At 38.8% G+C, this 12,907-nt stretch overlaps 5 non-coding genes across 5 annotated transcripts; all 5 read left to right on the plus strand.

The window, feature by feature from the left end:
* Positions 1-10,070: 10,070 nt before the first annotated feature.
* Positions 10,071-10,175, plus strand: LOC111477375. Its single transcript, XR_002717293.1, has one exon. It is a non-coding gene; the product is annotated as a U6 spliceosomal RNA (small nuclear RNA).
* A 1,169-nt stretch (positions 10,176-11,344) lies between these two features.
* On the plus strand, positions 11,345-11,449 carry LOC111477359. The gene has a single exon (XR_002717278.1). It is a non-coding gene; the product is annotated as a U6 spliceosomal RNA (small nuclear RNA).
* A 6-nt stretch (positions 11,450-11,455) lies between these two features.
* On the plus strand, positions 11,456-11,527 carry TRNAM-CAU. The gene has a single exon. It is a non-coding gene; the product is annotated as a tRNA-Met (tRNA).
* Positions 11,528-12,573: 1,046 nt separating this feature from the next.
* LOC111477377 lies at positions 12,574-12,678 on the plus strand. Its single transcript, XR_002717295.1, has one exon. It is a non-coding gene; the product is annotated as a U6 spliceosomal RNA (small nuclear RNA).
* A 6-nt stretch (positions 12,679-12,684) lies between these two features.
* Positions 12,685-12,756, plus strand: TRNAM-CAU. Its single transcript has one exon. It is a non-coding gene; the product is annotated as a tRNA-Met (tRNA).
* Positions 12,757-12,907: the final 151 nt, after the last annotated feature.

The following is a 12,907-nucleotide window of genomic DNA, read 5'->3' on the forward strand; positions in this document are numbered from 1 at the left end:
AAGGTAATTTTTCTGTTGATGTATATTTTTTTAAAGTGAAAAATCTGTGTTCTGAAATTTCAAAATTAGATGCTAAGGAGCCAATGGGTGGTGCTCGATTACGGCGTCATCTTATTCGTGGATTACGAAAAGATTTTATGCCCTTTATTCCCTCAATACAAGGGTGGGCAAATCAGCCTACAGTAATTGAGCTGGTGAATCTTCTTTCCAATCAGGAAGCTTTGATTAAGCAAATGACTAACAACAACGAGTTTTTCCCAAAGTCATAAGATGTGTTGTATGTCAAATATCAAAGGAAACGAATTTCCATTCAAAGCCTTCTTCAAGCAATGAGAATCAATTCAGGAGTGAGGAGTTGTCAAAGAAGCCATTTAAAACATGTTACAAGTGTGGAAAACCTGGCCATTTTAAACGAGATTGTCAGGTGGAAGTAGTGTGTGATGGTTGCGGAAAGCCAGGCCATATTAAGCCAAATTGCCAAGTCAATACAGGAATTAGAAGCAAATGTTGTACATGAAAGTAAAAATTCTTCCTATCAAATTTGGGAATATTGCTTAACCATTGAGGTTCTTGACCAGCCAACAAACGTGACTTCAGCTGTACATCAAGATGATGTCTCTACAGATGCTCATGCCTTTATAGACTACAATGAAGAATGGATTCTCGATTCTGGTTGTTCTCATCATGCAACTGGAAACAAAACTCTTGTATCAGATGTTTGTCCACATTGTCAAAAGAAGAGTAAAGGGCCCAACAAAGTGGCAGAATTGGAATCACGACTTTCTCAACTCTAGAAGAAACTGAAGAAAACAAGTGATCAATTAAGTGCATCTGAATCACACAAAAAGCAAGCCCAAAAGAAAGCAGAAGAAGCAAAGAAACAACTATTAGATATATCTGAAAAGCTTGAAGAATCCCAACAGCAGGTGTTTTAGCTCTTCGCTTCTGAGGAAGATCGTGTTCTAGAACTGCACAAACTTTCTCAAGATCGCAATCGAGCATGGAAGTCCAAACTCAAAGCTGTTCAAAAGCAGCACGCAATGGATGCTGCTGCATTGGCCTCTGCCATAAATGAAGTTCAAAGGCTCAAGGTCCAGCTGAACATGGTGTCTAAATCCAACCAAACCCGAAGTAACCTCGCTAAGTCTATGGAAAAGCTTCAATCAGATGGAATCAAAGCTGTTGAAGCCTACAACTCTTTGTCACCAGAATTGGAGGAATCAAAAGATCGGAAATCAGGGAGGGACGACTTTGATTTTTATGGAGGGAAGGGAAGATGCCAGAAAGGTTTAAATTCCGGTCGTGTTGGTGGTGGATTTAGGAATTATGGCTCGAATGGTTCGTATGAGAGGAGTAACAGGTATTCGAATGGGGATGATTCATCTAACTCAAAGTGGGGTTTGTCAAGGGTCTTTGATGAAAATAGGAGGAAGAAAGATGAAGGTAATTCTGGCAGCGGCGGTGGTGGCAGTCGACCAAAGCTTAATCTGCAGCAACGTACGCTGCCGGTGAATGATGTGAAGTCGTCGAAGAAATCAGGGACGACGGCGAGGTCCAAGAGTTCGAACCCATTTGGAATGGTGAGGACCAAAGCTTAATCTGCAGCCACGTACGCTGCCGGTGAATGATGTGAAGTCGTCGAAGATATCAGGGATGACGGCGAGGTCCAAGAGTTCGAACCCATTTGGAATGGTGAGGCCGAGGGAAGAGGTTCTAGCTGAGAATGGACATGATTGGAAAAAACTTGACAAGGAGTTAGAGTCAAAAATTATGAAAATGTTAGGGGAGATGACTGAAAAATCCAACGCCATTGGGAAAAAGAGCTTTGGCAATGGAATTGGCCAGGCTGCTGAGGACAAAACAGAGAGGAGCTGGAGGAAGCCGAGTTTCAATAACTCTTGACCCGTGGGGCGGGGCGCTGAACTTGATAAAAATCCTAGTGGTTTTGTGGATGCTAATTGGGCTGGTGACGCGAACGATAGATGCTCCATAAGAGGTTTTTGTTTTATAGCAGGCTCTGTGGTTGATCAGGAGGCTTATGCAAGAAATGGTGACTACTCATTATCATTTTGTTTGAGAGAATGCTAACGCAGGATGTTGAATTGCAGAAAATACAGACTAATGAGCATGTTGCGGGCATATTTACTAAGGCACTTGCGAAAGTGAAGTTTGAAGTTTTTCGTAAAGGCTCTCAGAGTTATTGAGAAAATAAGCTTGCAATAAGGGAGGCTGTCAAAATTTGATGCAAACTTATTGTTAGTTTGAATTAGTCAAAATATTGATAATCGGTTAATATTTGGAGAATATATTAGTTATAAAATATATCTTAGATTGAATGAATATTTTTATCTTTACATTTGATTAGTAGTATATTTTATTTTATTGTCAAGATTTAAATAGTTTATATTTTTCTTGTTTGTAGGTATTAGTTGGTATCATGTATTTGTGAATATTAATAATGAAGATTGAACCTTCGATCCCAATTCTATTTCTTATTCTTAAATCTGTATTCTTTGGTTGAGTAATAATATTTTCATATCTATTCACACTCTTGAGTGGTAGATATTGCGTTAGCTATTACCCTTTCAGGTCTTCTATGGAAATGTTTCTTGGAGGTGCAGAAACTGATTGGGATAGGTCTCACGCGACGAATTCGCGTGTAAAATCGAATTTAATTTTTTTAACCTCCTCTGGATTACTTCAATGGCGGCCTAAATTTGGGAAATAGATTTGAGGCATTTTGCCCCTTCTTTCCTTCACCAAAATTGTGGTTAATCTTATTTAGAAAGAATAGAAACAAATTTGGAGGGAAATGATGGACTATAGCTCTCGAATTTGGAAGGAACATGAGAACTCAAAACCTAAAAAATGAAAAAGCTTATAACTCGTGATTGAAGGCTCGATGTTGCTTGCTTCTTGCTCCAAATGAACGCACATGGCTCATGACTTAAGAGAAATGATCCTCCGCCTTTGAAACGTTTAGAACCACCATGATTTTGTAGTTGATCCTTTTGGATTTTTCGCTAGAAAATCCTGTGCCGATAAGAGCTTTGTCAAATTTAGTTATGAATTTTAGCCGTTGGATTTGATGATATGTGAATGTTCTAGATCATATCCAATTTAGACGGAGATCCAACGGCTAGATTTCAAGAGACTGTGGATCAGGTGCATAAGGGTACCATGGAGGATCTAATTTGGTCCGCAATGACAATTTGGTGATTCTTTTAAACTTTATAAATAAGGTCACTTGCCGAAAATTTTAATATTATTTTTTTCGAATTAATCCAAATTTTTTTTTTATAAAATTGGTTACCTCTTGTGAGTCATTTTCTTCTTGTTGAGTATCTTGAAGTTCATATCCATAAAGAAATAAAATTTGGAGAAATTTTGGATCGACTCTTCTTTACACGTTAAATCCTTTCTCGAGGGAAGTGTATCATGTGCTATCATGTGAGTGGGGTGACGTATACTTTCGTAACATAGACACATTGTGAATGTTTGATTAATCCACCTCACCCAAATGGTGGTGAGAGTTCTCTTATTTATAATCATTTACAAAATAAAGAAATAAGGTAAATTACAAATAATAAGGAAATAGCAATAAAAGGAAAGAATAATAAATGAATACAATATATTTGCATTTAATAAAAGGGAAAATATGGTAACCCGTAATGTAAGGCAAATATCTAGATATTTGCCTTATAATGAACGGTCAACTATCCTTAACACCCCCCCGCAAGCTGAGCGTCGGATTTGAACGAACATGAAGCTTGGATCTGAAAAATTCAAAGAGAGGTCGAGAAATACTCTTTGTGAAGATGTCAGCAACTTGGAGATGAGAGGGTACATATTGTGTACGAAGTTTGCCAGCGATAACAAGTTCTCGAAGGAAATGATAATCTAGTTCAACATGTTTGGCCCGCTTGTGAGAAACAGGATTAGAGCTCAAAAAAATAGCACTTTTGTTGTCACATAAGAGTAAGGGCTGCTGTGAAATAGGGACCTTGAGGTCATGCAAAAGATACGTAACCCAAAGAAGTTCAGCAGCAGTTGTGGCAAGAGCACGATACTCAGATTCACAGCTGGAGAGTGATACAGTAGGTTGCTTTTTGACACTCCAAGAAATGAGATTGTTACCAAGATAAATAGAATAGCCGGATGTAGAACGACGAGTATCGGGACAACCAGCCCAGTCAGCATTCGAATAAGCGACTGGCGTACTAGGAACAGTGGATGGACGAAAGGTAAGACCAAAGTGGAGTGTTCCTTTGACATAGCGAAGAATATGTTTGACAGCAAGAAAGTAATCTGCAGTAGGGGCATGCAAGAATTGACTGACAGAATTGACAGCATAGACAATATCTGGACGCGTAATAGTCAAGTACTGAAGGGCGCCAACATGAGATCTGTAGAGAGTAGGATCAGAGAAAGGAAAACCATCAGCAGTCAGGTGTTGAGAAACAACCATGGGAGTGTGAACTGGTTTGCTATCGAGCAACTGAGCACGAGTAAGAATATCTCGAGCATATTTTAACTGACTGATAAAGAGACCATTAGGAGTGGGTGAAGCTTCAAGACCAAGAAAGTAACTGAGAGAACTCAAATCTTTGGTAGCAAACTCAGAATGAAGCTTGCGAGTAAAGCTGTTAATAAGAGATGAGTTGTTGCCGGTAACAATAATGTCATCAACATAAAGAAGCAAATAGATAAGGTTAGATTGCTGATGAAAGACAAAAAGGGACGTGTCAGCGCGACTGCAAGAAAACCCAAGTGTGAGAAGAAATGAGCTAAAACGCTGAAACCATGCACGAGGAGCTTGCTTTAAGTCATAGAGAGCTTTCTTTAATAGAAAAACATGCATAGGAAATCGAGGATCAACATACCCAGGAGGTTGTTCCATATGAACACGTTCAATAAGCGTTCCATTGAGAAAAGCATTCTTGACATCAAGTTGTCGAAGAGGCCATTTATTTGTGACTGCAATAGAAAGCACAACACGGACAGTGGTAGCTTTGACAACCAGACTGAAAGTGTCAGTGTAGTCAAGACCAGGAACTTGAGTATAACCTTTGGCAACGAGACGAGCCTTGAAACGCTCGACGGATTCATCGGGCAAATATTTAATACGAAACACCCATTTTGCCCACGATGTTGGTGTTGGCAGGGCGAGAAATCAAAGTCCAAGTATCATTTTGTTGTAACGCTCGAATTTCTTCATCCATGGCAGTCACCCAAGCAGGATTCTTAGCCGCAAATTTGAATCCTTTTGGCTCAGTGGATGCAAGAAGAGCAGAGAGAAGTCCAGATGAGCCCAACATACCAAGATTTGCTGGATGACGAGTTTTGAATATACCAGCTTTGGCGCGTGTGATCATAGGATGAGTACCCAAAGAAGAGAAATCAACAGGAGGTTCAATAGAGGTTGAATTAGAAGTCGAGGGTGGCAAAGTGGAACCTGCAAGAGAAGTATCAACCTGCACAGACTCATCTACAAGGTCAAAACAAATATCACACGGGGATGAACTGGATTGAGGAATGTGCGGTGATGAAGTGGTAGGGGGGGATGAATCAATATGATGAAGATGTGGTTCCAAGAAATTTGAAATAGGAATAGTGGAAAGAGGTTGGGCTTGGGAGATAGGGATAACAGGAAAGTGAGTTTCATCAAATTGAGCATGGCAGGTCATATATAACTTAGTGGTGGCGGGATCAAGACAGCGGAACCCTTTATGAACAGGACTATAACCCAAAAAAATACAAGGAATGTTGCGGGGAGAAAGCTTGTTAGGCATATAATCACGCAAATAAGGATAAACACGACAACCAAAGGGATGAAAATTGTCATAATGTGGAGTGTAGCCATAAAGAAGTTCAAAGGGTGACTTACCTCCAAGAAGTGGAGTAGGCAACCGGTTGATAATATAAGCTGCAGTGCTGAAGGTGTCAACCCAAAAACGAGGAGAAAGATGAGAGTGAACGAGAAGGGCCAAGCCAGTCTCAGTCACATGACGATGTTTTCTCTCAACACGATCATTTTGAGCAGGTGTATATGGACAAGAGAGTTGATGGTGGATGCTAGAATTATGTAAATGAGTTTTAAAACAAGTACTAGTAAATTCGGTACCACCATCGCTTTGAAATATCTTGATACGAGAAGAATATTGATTTTCCACAAATTTTTGAAATTGAAGAAAAATATCAAAAAAATCAGATTCAAATTTTAAAGGGTAAAACCAAGTGAATCGAGAATAATCATCAATAAAAATAGCATAATAAAGAAAACTCGAATTTGATTTGACGGGAGAAGGACCCCAAAGATCACAATGAATAAGATCTAACACATGAGACGACCTACGTTCATTGCGAGAATAAGGCAATCGATGACTTTTCGCAAGCTGACAAGTATTACATAATGATGGAGAAGGCAATAAAGACGTAAGAGAAAGATGACCTTTTTTATTTAAAAAAGAAATAACAGAATGATTCACATGACCCAGACGAGCATGCCATAAATCATATGAAGCACGTAAAGATTTATTTTTAAGGGCTGAAAAAAAAGCAGAGTTGCCGTGCTCCAGCACATATAGCTCTCCATCTCTTTTACCGGTTGCCACCACCCTTCCTGTTTGATGATACTAGATAGTAATAAGATTATTAGTAAATGTAACGGAGAGAGGAAAATCAGACGTTAATTTACTTATGGAAAGAATATTTTTAGGGAGGTGAGGGACAACCAAGACATCTAATAAGTGAATATTTGGAACAGGAGAAAGAGTACCGGGGTGGGTAATGGGTAGGGATGCACCGTTTCCTACAATCACAGAGTCCTTACCCGTGTAATTTTTAGACTGATCTAGAATTGATGGGTCGGCAGTCATATGGGCCGAAGCTCCAGTGTCCAGAAACCAATCAGCAGCATCGGGTCCAGCAATAGAACATGATGTGCTAAAGGCTTCAGCAAGGTGAGCATGAGAAGAATCAGGTTGAACATACCGTTGGTTGCAGCGGTTAGCATAATGACCCTCTTTGCGGCATATTTGGCAATAAGGTGGTGGACGACCCTAACTTGAGTGAGTTCGTCCTCGATTAGAAGAGTTGTTTTTGTGAGAATAAGAACGACCTCACTGGTTGGTAAAAGAAGTAGGGTGACTTTCATGGGTGCGACCACGATTAGTGGCTGTGAATGCTGTAGAAGTGAAGTCAGAGGACTCAAGGGAGCGCTGGAACAACTCAAAACTTTCAGTTTTAGAGACTAGATCTGCAAAACAGGGGATAGGGGTGAGAGCCATCTGAGTAGTAGAAAAAGCTGAAAATTCGGTGTCGAGTCCACGAAGGAACCAGTGCACTTTATCAATGTCCTCGACGGGTCTGCCAATGGCATGAAGTTGGTCACAAATTTTTTTGAAGGCACGGGCATACTCAGCAACAGGTTTTGTGCCACGTTTCATCAACTGCAAGTCATCCTTGAGTCTCAGTTTACGAGCTTTTGACTGATGGCTGAACGTAGTTTCCAACGCAAGCCAAACATCACGTGCAGTAGAGAGACCAACGACAACAGCCATGGCTTCCTCAGTGAGAGAGGAGAGCAGGAGACAGAGAAGTCGTTGATCGGCTGCTCTCCATGCCAAATATTTGGGGTTGAATGTTGAGGAGGTTTCTGGTTCAAAGCGAGGTGGTGGAACCATAGTTCCATCGATATAGCCCAGCATGTCTTGACTCTCAAGAAGAGGGAGAAGTTGGCTTTTCAAAAGAAGATAATTGGAGGAAGAAAGTTTGATGGTGATCATATGGATTAGAGTATTGAATGGAAGAAGATGATAACAAGATTCGGAAGCCATAGAGAAGAAAGGATCAGGGTTGTTAAACCGAAAGAACTCTGATACCATGTGAATGTTTGATTAATCCACCACACCCAAATGGTGGTGAGAGTTCTCTTATTTATAATCATTTACAAAATACAGAAATAAGGTAAATTACAAATAATAAGGAAATAGCGATAAAAGAAAAGAATAATAAATGAATACAATATATTTGCATTTAATAAAAGGGCAAATATGATAACTCGTAATGTAAGGCAAATATCTAGATATTTGCCTTATAATGAACGGTCAACTATCCTTAACACACATAAAATATATTGTGTACGGGGGAGTGTGAGTCTACAAGCCACTAGTCCTATTCTTTCTAGTATCTCAAAAGGATCGAAGAACTTGGGGCTTAGCTTCCCTTTCTTTTCAAAATCTGAACATCCCTCTCATGGGTGCTATCTTTAGGAACACATGGTCTCCTACATCGAAATTTAGGTTTTTACGCCTTCCATCTGCATAAATATTTTACAAACTAAAATTTCATTTTTATTAGAAACAAAAAGATTTAAAAAAAAATTCAAACTTAAATCAAACGAACCCAAAACTATATGGTTGGGTTGGGTGGATTTCAGTTTTTGTGATGTCCCACATTGGTTGGGGAGGAGAACGAAACACCCTTAAGCATGTGGAAACCTTCCCATAGTAGACGCGTTTTAAAACCTTGAGAGGAACCTCGTAAGGAAAATCCCAAAGAGAACAATATCTACTAGTGGTAATAGAGTCAGACACCGGGCGATGAACCAGCGAGGAAGTTGTTCCCCGAAGGGGGATAAACACGAAGCGGTGTGCCAGCGAGGACGCTGGGCCCGAAGGGGGGTGGATTGTGATGTTCCACATTGGTTGGGAAGGAGAACAAAACACCCTTTACAACGGTGTGAAAACCTTTCACTAACAGACTCGTTTTGAAGCCTTGAGGGAAAGCCCATAAGAATAATATCTGCTACTGGGTCGTTACCAATTTTAACCTGAGTTGTTCGAGTTAAAAAGAATTAACATCCCAAACAATTGAACTACGAACAAAACCCTCTCACCCTTTCCATTTATGAAGATCGTGCTACACCAAACCCATTTGAAAGAATCATTAAATGAGGTAGTTTTTTGTTCATTGATTACAAAGTCAAAGGAGATGGATAAAAATAAATCTCCTATTTTATTTATTTATTATAATAAATGCATTGCTTTGGAAGAATGGGCTATCATTGTTTTCTAAGATATTTCATAAAATTAGATGCATCAATGAGATTCATTTATCTTCGCATTACATTTACGTTCATTCATTTAAGGAAAGTATTAAATCATGTCATTGATTAACTGTTTCTGTACGCGATTGATGACTTTTATTATTGATGAATATGATGTTTCATGACATTTCCTTAATATGATGATGATTTTTTATACTATTGATTAAGCTTTCTTAATCATTCTTAAATGTGATGGAGGCTTATTGAGTCCTTAGGGACATCTAGGTGATTTAGTCCTCATCTCGCATTTGTTTATGATGCTTGGGGTTAGCTCCTTGGGGGCTAACTCAATCTCTAGGTGCACTCAAGTCTAGACGTATGATTGCTACTCATAATCCTTGAGTGCTCGATAGAAATGTATTGACCTAGGTCAACATATAAACCGCTCCAGCTCTAATGCCCTAATTAGCTTAGATCACTCATGCATACTTTGTTAGGAAGATATTTCTATCAATCACATAAAGCACGAAAAACATAATCTACTCATTCATGCATGCCTATTAGGGATATGTTCCTATCAACCAGTAAGGAAATCATAATCTAAACATTCAAGCAAACTCAGTGGGGAAATAACACTCATTACTCACCCAGGACACATATCATAATATCTTATCCTCCATTCCAGCACAATGGAAAGCATAAAAATCGGTATGCATCATAAATTCTCATCCTAGGGATATTTCCTTAGTTTTTCTTAACATATAAAATATTTTCATCCAAATAGTCATTCTAGAGTCCTAAACATGCATATTCTAACACCTAAGGAAAGATATACTCCCATGCTATTATGTTCTTACACAAGCATTACTTGAGAAAAGCGGGAATGACTATTTATATGGATGACGTATGCCTTGTCGAGCAAGCTTTTTCTTGTGTTAGGAGCTTCAAATTTTCTAAAATTTCTCTAGTATAACCTAATTCAAATCATAAAATGGTCCACATCGAAATCAGGGAAGAGCAATCGAATATAGGTTAAAACGGGTAAAAATTGGAACGATACACAGAAGATTAGCATGGCCCCTGCAGAAGAATGACACACACCAATTGAGAAATGGTTCAATATTTTTCATAAATCAGAGTGGCGCAGCGGAAGCGTGGTTGGCCCATAACCCACAGGTCCCAAGATTGAAACCTGCCTCTGATATCGATCCTTAATGTCCTTAAGTTCAAGGAACATGGGAGCTTACATTTAGTCCTTAATGTCCTTAAGTTCAAGGAACATGGGAGCTTACATTTAGTTACTTAGGCAGCTCTACCACTGTTTCTGTACGTGATTAATGTTTGATGCCCTTGATGATGACTTTTATTATTGATGAATATGATGTTTCATGACATTTCCTTAATATGATTGATGCCCTTGATGATGACTTTTATTATTGATGAATATGATGTTTCATGACATTTCCTTAATATGATGACGATTTTTTATACTATTGATTAAGCTTTCTGAATCATTCTCAAATGTCGTGGAGGCTTATTGGGTCCTTAGGGGCATCTAGGTGATTTAGTCCTCATCTCGCATTTGTTTATGATGCTTGGGGTTAGCTCCTTGGGGGCTAACTCAATCTCTAGGTGCACTCAAGTCTAGACGTATGATTGCTACTCATAATCCTTGAGTGCTCGATAGAAATGTATTGACCTAGGTCAACATATAAACCGCTCCAGTTCTAATGCCCTAATTAGCTTAGATCACTCATGCATACTTTGTTAGGAAGATATTTCTATCAATCACATAAAGCACGAAAAACATAATCCACTCATTCATGCATGCCTTTTAGGGATATGTTCCTATCAACCAGTAAGGAAATCATAATCTAAACATTCAAGCAAACTCAGTGGGGAAATAACACTCATTACTCACCCAGGACACATATCATAATATCTTATCCTCCATTCCAGCACAATGGAAAGCATAAAAATCGGTATGCATCATAAATTCTCATTCTAGGGAAATTTCCTTAGTTTTTCTTAACATATAAAATATTTTCATCCAAATAGTCATTCTAGAGTCCTAAACATGCATATTCTAACACCTAAGGAAAGATATACTCCCATGCTATTATGTTCTTACACAAGCATTACTTGAGAAAAGCGAGAATGACTATTTATATGGATGACGTATGCCTTGTCGAGCAAGCTTTTTCTTGTGTTAGGAGCTTCAAATTTTCTAAAATTTCTCTAGTATAACCTAATTCAAATCATAAAATGGTCCACATCGAAATCAGGGAAGAGCAATCGAATATAGGTTAAAACGGGTAAAAATTGGAACGATACACAGAAGATTAGCATGGCCCCTGCAGAAGAATGACACACACCAATTGAGAAATGGTTCAATTTTTTTCATAAATCAGAGTGGCGCAGCGGAAACGTGGTGGGCCCATAACCCACAGGTCCCAGGATCGAAACCTGGCTCTGATATCGATCCTTAATGTCCTTAACTTCAAGGAACACGGGAGCTTACATTTAGTTACTTAGGCAGCTCTACCACTGTTTCTGTACGTGATTAATGTTTGATGCCCTTGATGATGACTTTTATTATTGATGAATATGATGTTTCATGACATTTCCTTAATATGATTGATGCCCTTGATGATGACTTTTATTATTGATGAATATGATGTTTCATGACATTTCCTTAATATGATGACGATTTTTTATACTATTGATTAAGCTTTCTGAATCATTCTCAAATGTCGTGGAGGCTTATTGGGTCCTTAGGGGCATCTAGGTGATTTAGTCCTCATCTCGCATTTGTTTATGATGCTTGGGGTTAGCTCCTTGGGGGCTAACTCAATCTGTAGGTGCACTCAAGTCTAGACGTATGATTGCTACTCATAATCCTTGAGTGCTCGATAGAAATGTACTGACCTAGGTCAACATATAAACCGCTCTATCTCTAATGCCCTAATTAGCTTAGATCACTCATGCATACTTTGTTAGGAAGATATTTCTATCAATCACATAAAGCACGAAAAACATAATCCACTCATTCATGCATGCCTATTAGGGATATGTTCCTATCAATCAGTAAGAAAATCATAATCTAAACATTCAAGCAAACTCAGTGGGGAAATAACACTCATTACTCACCCAGGACACATATCAATATATCTTATCCTCCATCCCAGCACAATGGAAAGCAAAAAAATCGGTATGCATCATAAATTCTCATCCTAGGGATGTTTCCTTAATTTTTCTTACTATATAAAATATTTTCATCCAAATAGTCCTTCTAGAGTCCTAAACATGCATATTCTAACACCTAAGGAAAGATATACTCCCATGCTATTATGTTCTTACACAAGCATTACTTGAGAAAAGCGAGAATGACTATTTATATGGATGACGTATGCCTTGTCGAGCAAGCTTTTTCTTGTGTTAGGAGCTTCAAATTTTCTAAAATTTCTCTAGTATAACCTAATTCAAATCATATGATGGTCCACATCGAAATCAGGGAAGAGCAATCGAATATAGGTTAAAACGGGTAAAAATTGGAACGATACACAGAAGATTAGCATGGCCCCTGCAGAAGAATGACACACACCAATTGGGAAATGGTTCAATTTATTTTATAAATCAGAGTGGCGCAGCGGAAGCGTGGTGGGCCCATAACCCACAGGTCCCAGGATTGAAACCTGGCTCTGATATCGATCCATAAATGTCATAGAGACTTATTGGGTCCTTAGGGGCATCTAAGTGATTTAGTCCTCATCTTGCATTTTTTTTATGATGCTTGGGGTTAGCTCCTTTGGGGCTAACTCAATCTCTAGGTGCACTCAAGTCTAGACGTATGATTGC

This window comes from Cucurbita maxima, unplaced genomic scaffold (genome assembly GCF_002738345.1).
Source record: "Cucurbita maxima cultivar Rimu unplaced genomic scaffold, Cmax_1.0 Cma_Scf00003, whole genome shotgun sequence".
In the NCBI taxonomy this organism is placed as follows: Eukaryota; Viridiplantae; Streptophyta; class Magnoliopsida; order Cucurbitales; family Cucurbitaceae; genus Cucurbita; species Cucurbita maxima.